Below are 7,500 nucleotides of genomic sequence, written 5' to 3' on the forward strand. Positions count from 1 at the left end.
AAAAATCCCAAAAAAAAAATGAACTCCCATTGAAATGAATGGGGAAAAATTTTTTTCTCGTTTTTTTTCTAAGTACAACAACGAGAGAAGGTAAAAAATGGTTTTTTTTAGCCTCTCTCGTTAAGGTACTTAGAAAAAAACCCAGATTTTTTATTTTCTCGTTTTTTTTCTAAGTACAACAACGAGAGAAGGTAAAAACAGGTGCTTTTTAGCCTCTCTCGTTAAGGTACTTGGAAAAAATCCGAGACATGTTTGGTCTTCCCCACTGACAGTGCGCCTTTGCTGGGTAAGTTGTGGACGTGCCAGGCACCCCCGGGACACCGGTGGAACGCGGCCGGACTCGTGGTACTCCAACCCGGGCATAATTTTGGATATTTTCCGGTCCTTTTTTTCCCCACTTTCCCAACTTTTCTTCTGAATCACAGTGCGCCTTTGCTGGGTAAGTTGTGGACATGGCAGGCACCCCCGGGACACCGGTGGAACGCGGCCGGACTCGTGGTACTCCAACCCGGGCATAATTTTGGATCAAATTCGGGACTTTTGCCCACTTTCCCAACTTTTCTTCCCAATCACAGTGCGCCTTTGCTGGGTAAGTTGTGGACATGGCAGGCACCCCCGGGACACCGGTGGAACGCGGCCGGACTCGTGGTACTCCAACCCGGGCATAATTTTGGATCAAATTCGGGACTTTTGCCCACTTTCCCAACTTTTCTTCCCAATCACAGTGCGCCTTTGCTGGGTGCGTCGTGGACATGGCAGGCACCCCCGGGACACCGGTGGAACGCGGCCGGACTCGTGGTACTCCAACCCGGGCATAATTTTGGATCAAATTCGGGACTTTTGCCCACTTTCCCAACTTTTCTTCCCAATCACAGTGCGCCTTTGCTGGGTAAGTTGTGGACATGCCAGGCACCCCCGGGACACCGGTGGAACGCGGCCGGACTCGTGGTACTCCAACCCGGGCATAATTTTGGATCAAATTCGGGACTTTTGCCCACTTTCCCAACTTTTCTTCCCAATCACAGTGCGCCTTTGCTGGGTAAGTTGTGGACATTGTAGGCACCCCCGAGACACTGGTGGAACGCGGCGGGACTTGTGGGACTCGAACCTGGGTGTGATTTTGGACCAAATTCGGGACTTTTGCCCACTTTCCCAACTTTTCTTCCCAATCACAGTGCGCCTTTGCTGGGTGCGTCGTGGACATTGTAGGCACCCCGGAACCCTGGTGGAACGCGGCGGGACTTGTGGGACTCGAACCTGGGTGTGATTTTGGACCAAATTCGGGACTTTTGCCCACTTTCCCAACTTTTCTTCCCAATCACAGTGCGCCTTTGCTGGGTGCGTCGTGGACATTGTAGGCGCCCCGGAACCCTGGTGGAACGCGGCGGGACTTGTGGGACTCGAACCTGGGTGTGATTTTGGACCAAATTCGGGACTTTTGCCCACTTTCCCAACTTTTCTTCCCAATCACAGTGCGCCTTTGCTGGGTGCGTTGTGGACATTGTAGGCACCCCGGAACCCTGGTGGAACGCGGCGGGACTTGTGGGACTCGAACCTGGGTGTGATTTTGGACCAAATTCGGGACTTTTGCCCACTTTCCCAACTTTTCTTCCCAATCACAGTGCGCCTTTGCTGGGTGCGTCGTGGACATTGTAGGCACCCCGGAACCCTGGTGGAACGCGGCGGGACTTGTGGGACTCCAACCCGGGCATAATTTTGGACCAAATTCGGGACTTTTGCCCACTTTCCCAACTTTTCTTCCCAATCACAGTGCGCCTTTGCTGGGTGCGTTGTGGACATTGTAGGCACCCCGGAACCCTGGTGGAACGCGGCGGGACTTGCGGGACTCGAACCTGGGTGTGATTTTGGACCAAATTCGGGACTTTTGCCCACTTTCCCAACTTTTCTTCCCAATCACAGTGCGCCTTTGCTGGGTGCGTTGTGGACATTGTAGGCACCCCGGAACCCTGGTGGAACGCGGCGGGACTTGTGGGACTCGAACCTGGGTGTGATTTTGGACCAAATTCGGGACTTTTGCCCACTTTCCCAACTTTTCTTCCCAATCACAGTGCGCCTTTGCTGGGTAAGTTGTGGACATGCCAGGCACCCCCGGGACACCGGTGGAACGCGGCGGGACTTGTGGGACTCGAACCTGGGTGTGATTTTGGACCAAATTCGGGACTTTTGCCCACTTTCCCAACTTTTCTTCCCAATCACAGTGCGCCTTTGCTGGGTGCGTTGTGGACATTGTAGGCACCCCGGAACCCTGGTGGAACGCGGCGGGACTTGTGGGACTCGAACCTGGGTGTGATTTTGGACCAAATTCGGGACTTTTGCCCACTTTCCCAACTTTTCTTCCCAATCACAGTGCGCCTTTGCTGGGTGCGTCGTGGACATTGTAGGCACCCCGGAACCCTGGTGGAACGCGGCGGGACTTGTGGGACTCGAACCTGGGTGTGATTTTGGACCACATTCGGGACTTTTGCCCACTTTCCCAACTTTTCTTCCCAATCACAGTGCGCCTTTGCTGGGTAAGTTGTGGACATTGTAGGCGCCCCTGAACCCTGGTGGAACGCGGCGGGACTTGTGGGACTCGAACCTGGGTGTGATTTTGGACCAAATTCGGGACTTTTGCCCACTTTCCCAACTTTTCTTCCCAATCACAGTGCGCCTTTGCTGGGTGAGTTGTGGACATTGTAGGCACCCCGAGACACTGGTGGAACGCGGCGGGACTTGTGGGACTCGAACCTGGGTGTGATTTTGGACCAAATTCGGGACTTTTGCCCACTTTCCCAACTTTTCTTCCCAATCACAGTGCGCCTTTGCTGGGTGCGTTGTGGACATTGTAGGCACCCCGGAACCCTGGTGGAACGCGGCGGGACTTGTGGGACTCGAACCTGGGTGTGATTTTGGGTGATTTTGGACCAAATTCGGGACTTTTGCCCACTTTCCCAACTTTTCTTCCCAATCACAGTGCGCCTTTGCTGGGTAAGTTGTGGACATTGTAGGCACCCCGAGACACTGGTGGAACGCGGCGGGACTTGTGGGACTCGAACCTGGGTGTGATTTTGGACCAAATTCGGGACTTTTGCCCACTTTCCCAACTTTTCTTCCCAATCACAGTGCGCCTTTGCTGGGTGCGTTGTGGACATTGTAGGCACCCCGGAACCCTGGTGGAACGCGGCGGGACTTGTGGGACTCGAACCTGGGTGTGATTTTGGACCAAATTCGGGACTTTTGCCCACTTTCCCAACTTTTCTTCCCAATCACAGTGCGCCTTTGCTGGGTGCGTTGTGGACATTGTAGGCACCCCGAGACACTGGTGGAACGCGGCGGGACTTGTGGGACTCGAACCTGGGTGTGATTTTGGACCAAATTCGGGACTTTTGCCCACTTTCCCAACTTTTCTTCCCAATCACAGTGCGCCTTTGCTGGGTGCGTTGTGGACATTGTAGGCACCCCGGAACCCTGGTGGAACGCGGCGGGACTTGTGGGACTCGAACCTGGGTGTGATTTTGGACCAAATTCGGGACTTTTGCCCACTTTCCCAACTTTTCTTCCCAATCACAGTGCGCCTTTGCTGGGTGCGTCGTGGACATGTCAGGCACCCCGGAACCCTGGTGGAACGCGGCGGGACTTGTGGGACTCGAACCTGGGTGTGATTTTGAATCAAATTTGGGACTTTTGCCCACTTTCCCAACTTTTCTTCCCAATCACAGTGCGCCTTTGCTGGGTGCGTCGTGGACATGTCAGGCACCCCGGAACCCTGGTGGAACGCGGCGGGACTAAGTTCCAAGAGGGCGTTTTTGCCCCCCTCCAAACTCCCTCTCTTTGTTTATAGTGCATATTTTCTGCTGGATCTACTCTCTATTTACTCCAAGGAAAAAAACTAGCCGGTCGCGGCAAATTTTTACAATCGGTCGCCAAACTACGGCACGAGGGCCGAACGCGGTACGCCGGCGTCCAAGATACGGCCCGGGGATTTTTTTGATTTTTTGGGCTTTTTTTGATTTTTTTGGACATGTTGGGCATCCCAGGACTCGGGTGCGACTGCAGGACGTGTGGGGCTCTAACCTGGGTGTGGTTTTTGGTCATTTTTCCGGACTTTTGCCCACTTTTCCAACTTTTCTTCCCAATCACAGTGCGCCTTTGCTGGGTGCGTTTTGGACATGTCAGGCACCCCGTGACACTGGTGGAACGCGGCGGGACTTGTGGCACTCGTACCTGGGTGTGATTTTTGATCATTTTGTGGACTTTTCCCCAGACACTCTCCACTTGTCTACCCCACTTCCCCTGTGACTTTGCTGGGGGGGGCGTTTCCCCGCTGTCCTTTGTAGTGTAAGGGTTACTTTTCTTTTTTTTCTGTCTGAAAATAGGGCCCCAAAAGGCCTCACACTCCCCGGGAAGACCTGATGGACGCCTCGGCGTCACTGAAACAGGCCAATCTGTCTGAAAATATGGCCCACGAAAGGCCTCACATTCCCCGGGAAGACCTGACGGACGCCCCGGCGTCACCGAAATACGGCAAACTGTCTGAAAATAGGGGCTCCAAGGGTTCCCCACTCTTTCTGGCCCACAAAAGGCCTCTCATTCCCCGGGAACACCTGTAGGACTCCCCGGCGTCAAGGAAATACGCCAAACCGGCTGAAAATAGGGGCCCAAAAGAACTGGAAATAATGTGTTTAATTTGGGGGGTGATGTCTATAATTATGGGGGTGCATTGGAGGCGGGAGTCCACTGGAGGGCTCCACACCGTCTGAATATAGGGCCCCAAAAGGCCTGGAATTAATGTATTTAATTTGGGGGGTGCATTTGCAGCGGGAGTCCACCGGAGGGCTCCATTTCCCCACTCTTTTGTTGACATATGGCCACAAAAGGCCTCTCATTCCCCGGGAAGACCTGATGGACGCCCCGGCGTCACCGAAATAAGCCAAACTGTCTGAAAATAGGGGCTCCAAGGGTTCCCCACTCTTTCTGGCCCACAAAAGGCCTCTCATTCCCCGGGAACACCTGTAGGACTCCCCGGCGTCAAGGAAATCCGCCAAACTGTCTGAAAATAGGGCCCCAAAAGAACTGGAAATGATGCCTTTAATTTGGGGGGTGATGCCTTTAATTTGGGGGGTGCATTGGAGGCGGGAGTCCACTGGAGGGCTACACACCGTCTGAATATAGGGCCCCAAAAGGCCTGGAATTAATGTCTTTAATTTGGGGGGTGCATTTGCAGCGGGAGTCCACCGGAGGGCTCCATTTCCCCACTCTTTTGTTGACATATGGCCACAAAAGGCCTCTCATTCCCCGGGAAGACCTGATGGACGCCCCGGCGTCACCGAAATAAGCCAAACTGTCTGAAAATAGGGGCTCCAAGGGTCCCCCACTCTTTCTGGCCCACAAAAGGCCTCTCATTCCCCGGGAACACCAAAAGAACTGGAAATAATGTGTTTAATTCAGGGTGCATTTGCAGCGAGTGTCCACCAGAGGGCTCCAATTCCCCAGCTATAGTCCTGGTACTCTAAAATGATGGCACTTAGTCAAATTTCCGCCTTTTTTTGATGACTTCCAACTAGGAGAGGGACTAATTTTGAGTTCCGGACCCGGGTGGAGAACCATAGCAGGTCGGCCTTCTTAAAGGGAAATGCTCCTAGGCACTTAGTCAAATTTCCGCCTTTTTTTTGGACTTCCAGCGAGGAGAGGGACTAATTTTGCTTTCCGCACCCGGGTGGAGAACCATAGCAGGTCAGCCTTCTTAAAGGGACATCCTCCTAGGCACTTAGTCAAATTTACGCCTTTTTTTTGGACTTCCAGCGAGGAGAGGGACTAATTTTGCTTTCCGTACCCGGGTGGAGAACCATAGCACGTCGGCCTTCTTAAAGGGAAATGCTCCTAGGCACTTAGTCAAATTCACGCCTTTTTTTTGGACTTCCAGCGAGGAGAGGGACAATTTTGCTTTCCTGACCCAGGTGGAGAACCATAGCACGTCGGCCTTCTTAAAGGGACATCCTCCTAGGCACTTAGTCAAATTCACGCCTTTTTTTTGGACTTCCAGCGAGGAGAGGGACTAATTTGGCGTTCCAGACCCAGGTGGAGAACCATAGCACGTCGGCCTTCTTTAAGGGACATCCTCCTAGGCACTTAGTCAAATTTACGCCTTTTTTTTGGACTTCCAGCGAGGAGAGGGACTAATTTTGCTTTCCGTACCCGGGTGGAGAACCATAGCAGGTCAGCCTTCTTAAAGGGACATCCTCCTAGGCACTTAGTCAAATTCACGCCTTTTTTTTGGACTTCCAGCGAGGAGAGGGACTAATTTGGCGTTCCGTACCCAGGTGTAGAACCAAGGCACGTCGGCCTTCTTAAAGGGACATCCTCCTAGGCACTTAGTCAAATTCACGCCTTTTTTTTTGGACTTCCAGCTAGGAGAGGGACTAATTATAGGGCCCCAAAAATTCACGCCTTTTTTTTGGACTTCCAGCGAGGAGAGGGACAATTTTGCTTTCCTGACCCAGGTGGAGAACCATAGCACGTCGGCCTTCTTAAAGGGAAATGCTCCTAGGCACTTAGTCAAATTCACGCCTTTTTTTTGGACTTCCAGCGAGGAGAGGGACAATTTTGCTTTCCTGACCCAGGTGGAGAACCATAGCACGTCGGCCTTCTTAAAGGGAAATGCTCCTAGGCACTTAGTCAAATTCACGCCTTTTTTTTGGACTTCCAGCGAGGAGAGGGACAATTTTGCTTTCCTGACCCAGGTGGAGAACCATAGCACGTCGGCCTTCTTAAAGGGACATCCTCCTAGGCACTTAGTCAAATTCACGCCTTTTTTTTGGACTTCCAGCGAGGAGAGGGACTAATTTTGCTTTCCGTACCCGGGTGGAGAACCATAGCAGGTCAGCCTTCTTAAAGGGACATCCTCCTAGGCACTTAGTCAAATTTCCGCCTTTTTTTTGGACTTCCAGCGAGGAGAGGGACAATTTTGCTTTCCTGACCCAGGTGGAGAACCATAGCACGTCGGCCTTCTTAAAGGGAAATGCTCCTAGGCACTTAGTCAAATTCACGCCTTTTTTTTGGACTTCCAGCGAGGAGAGGGACAATTTTGCTTTCCTGACCCAGGTGGAGAACCATAGCACGTCGGCCTTCTTAAAGGGAAATGCTCCTAGGCACTTAGTCAAATTCACGCCTTTTTTTTTGGACTTCCAGCGAGGAGAGGGACTAATTTGGCGTTCCAGACCCAGGTGGAGAACCATAGCACGTCGGCCTTCTTAAAGGGACATGCCCCTAGACACTTAGTCAAATTTACGCCTGAAAATAGGGCCCCAAAAGAACTGGAAATAATGTCTTTAATTCAGGGTGCATTTGCAGCGAGTGTCCACCAGAGGGCTCCAATTCCCCCACTATAGTCCTGGTACTCTAAAATGATGGCACTTAGTCAAATTTCCGCCTTTTTTTGATGACTTCCAACTAGGAGAGGGACTAATTTTGAGTTCCGGACCCGGGTGGAGAACCATAGCA

The sequence above is a fragment of the Nerophis lumbriciformis genome, unplaced genomic scaffold (genome assembly GCF_033978685.3).
Source record: "Nerophis lumbriciformis unplaced genomic scaffold, RoL_Nlum_v2.1 HiC_scaffold_42, whole genome shotgun sequence".
In the NCBI taxonomy this organism is placed as follows: Eukaryota; Metazoa; Chordata; class Actinopteri; order Syngnathiformes; family Syngnathidae; genus Nerophis; species Nerophis lumbriciformis.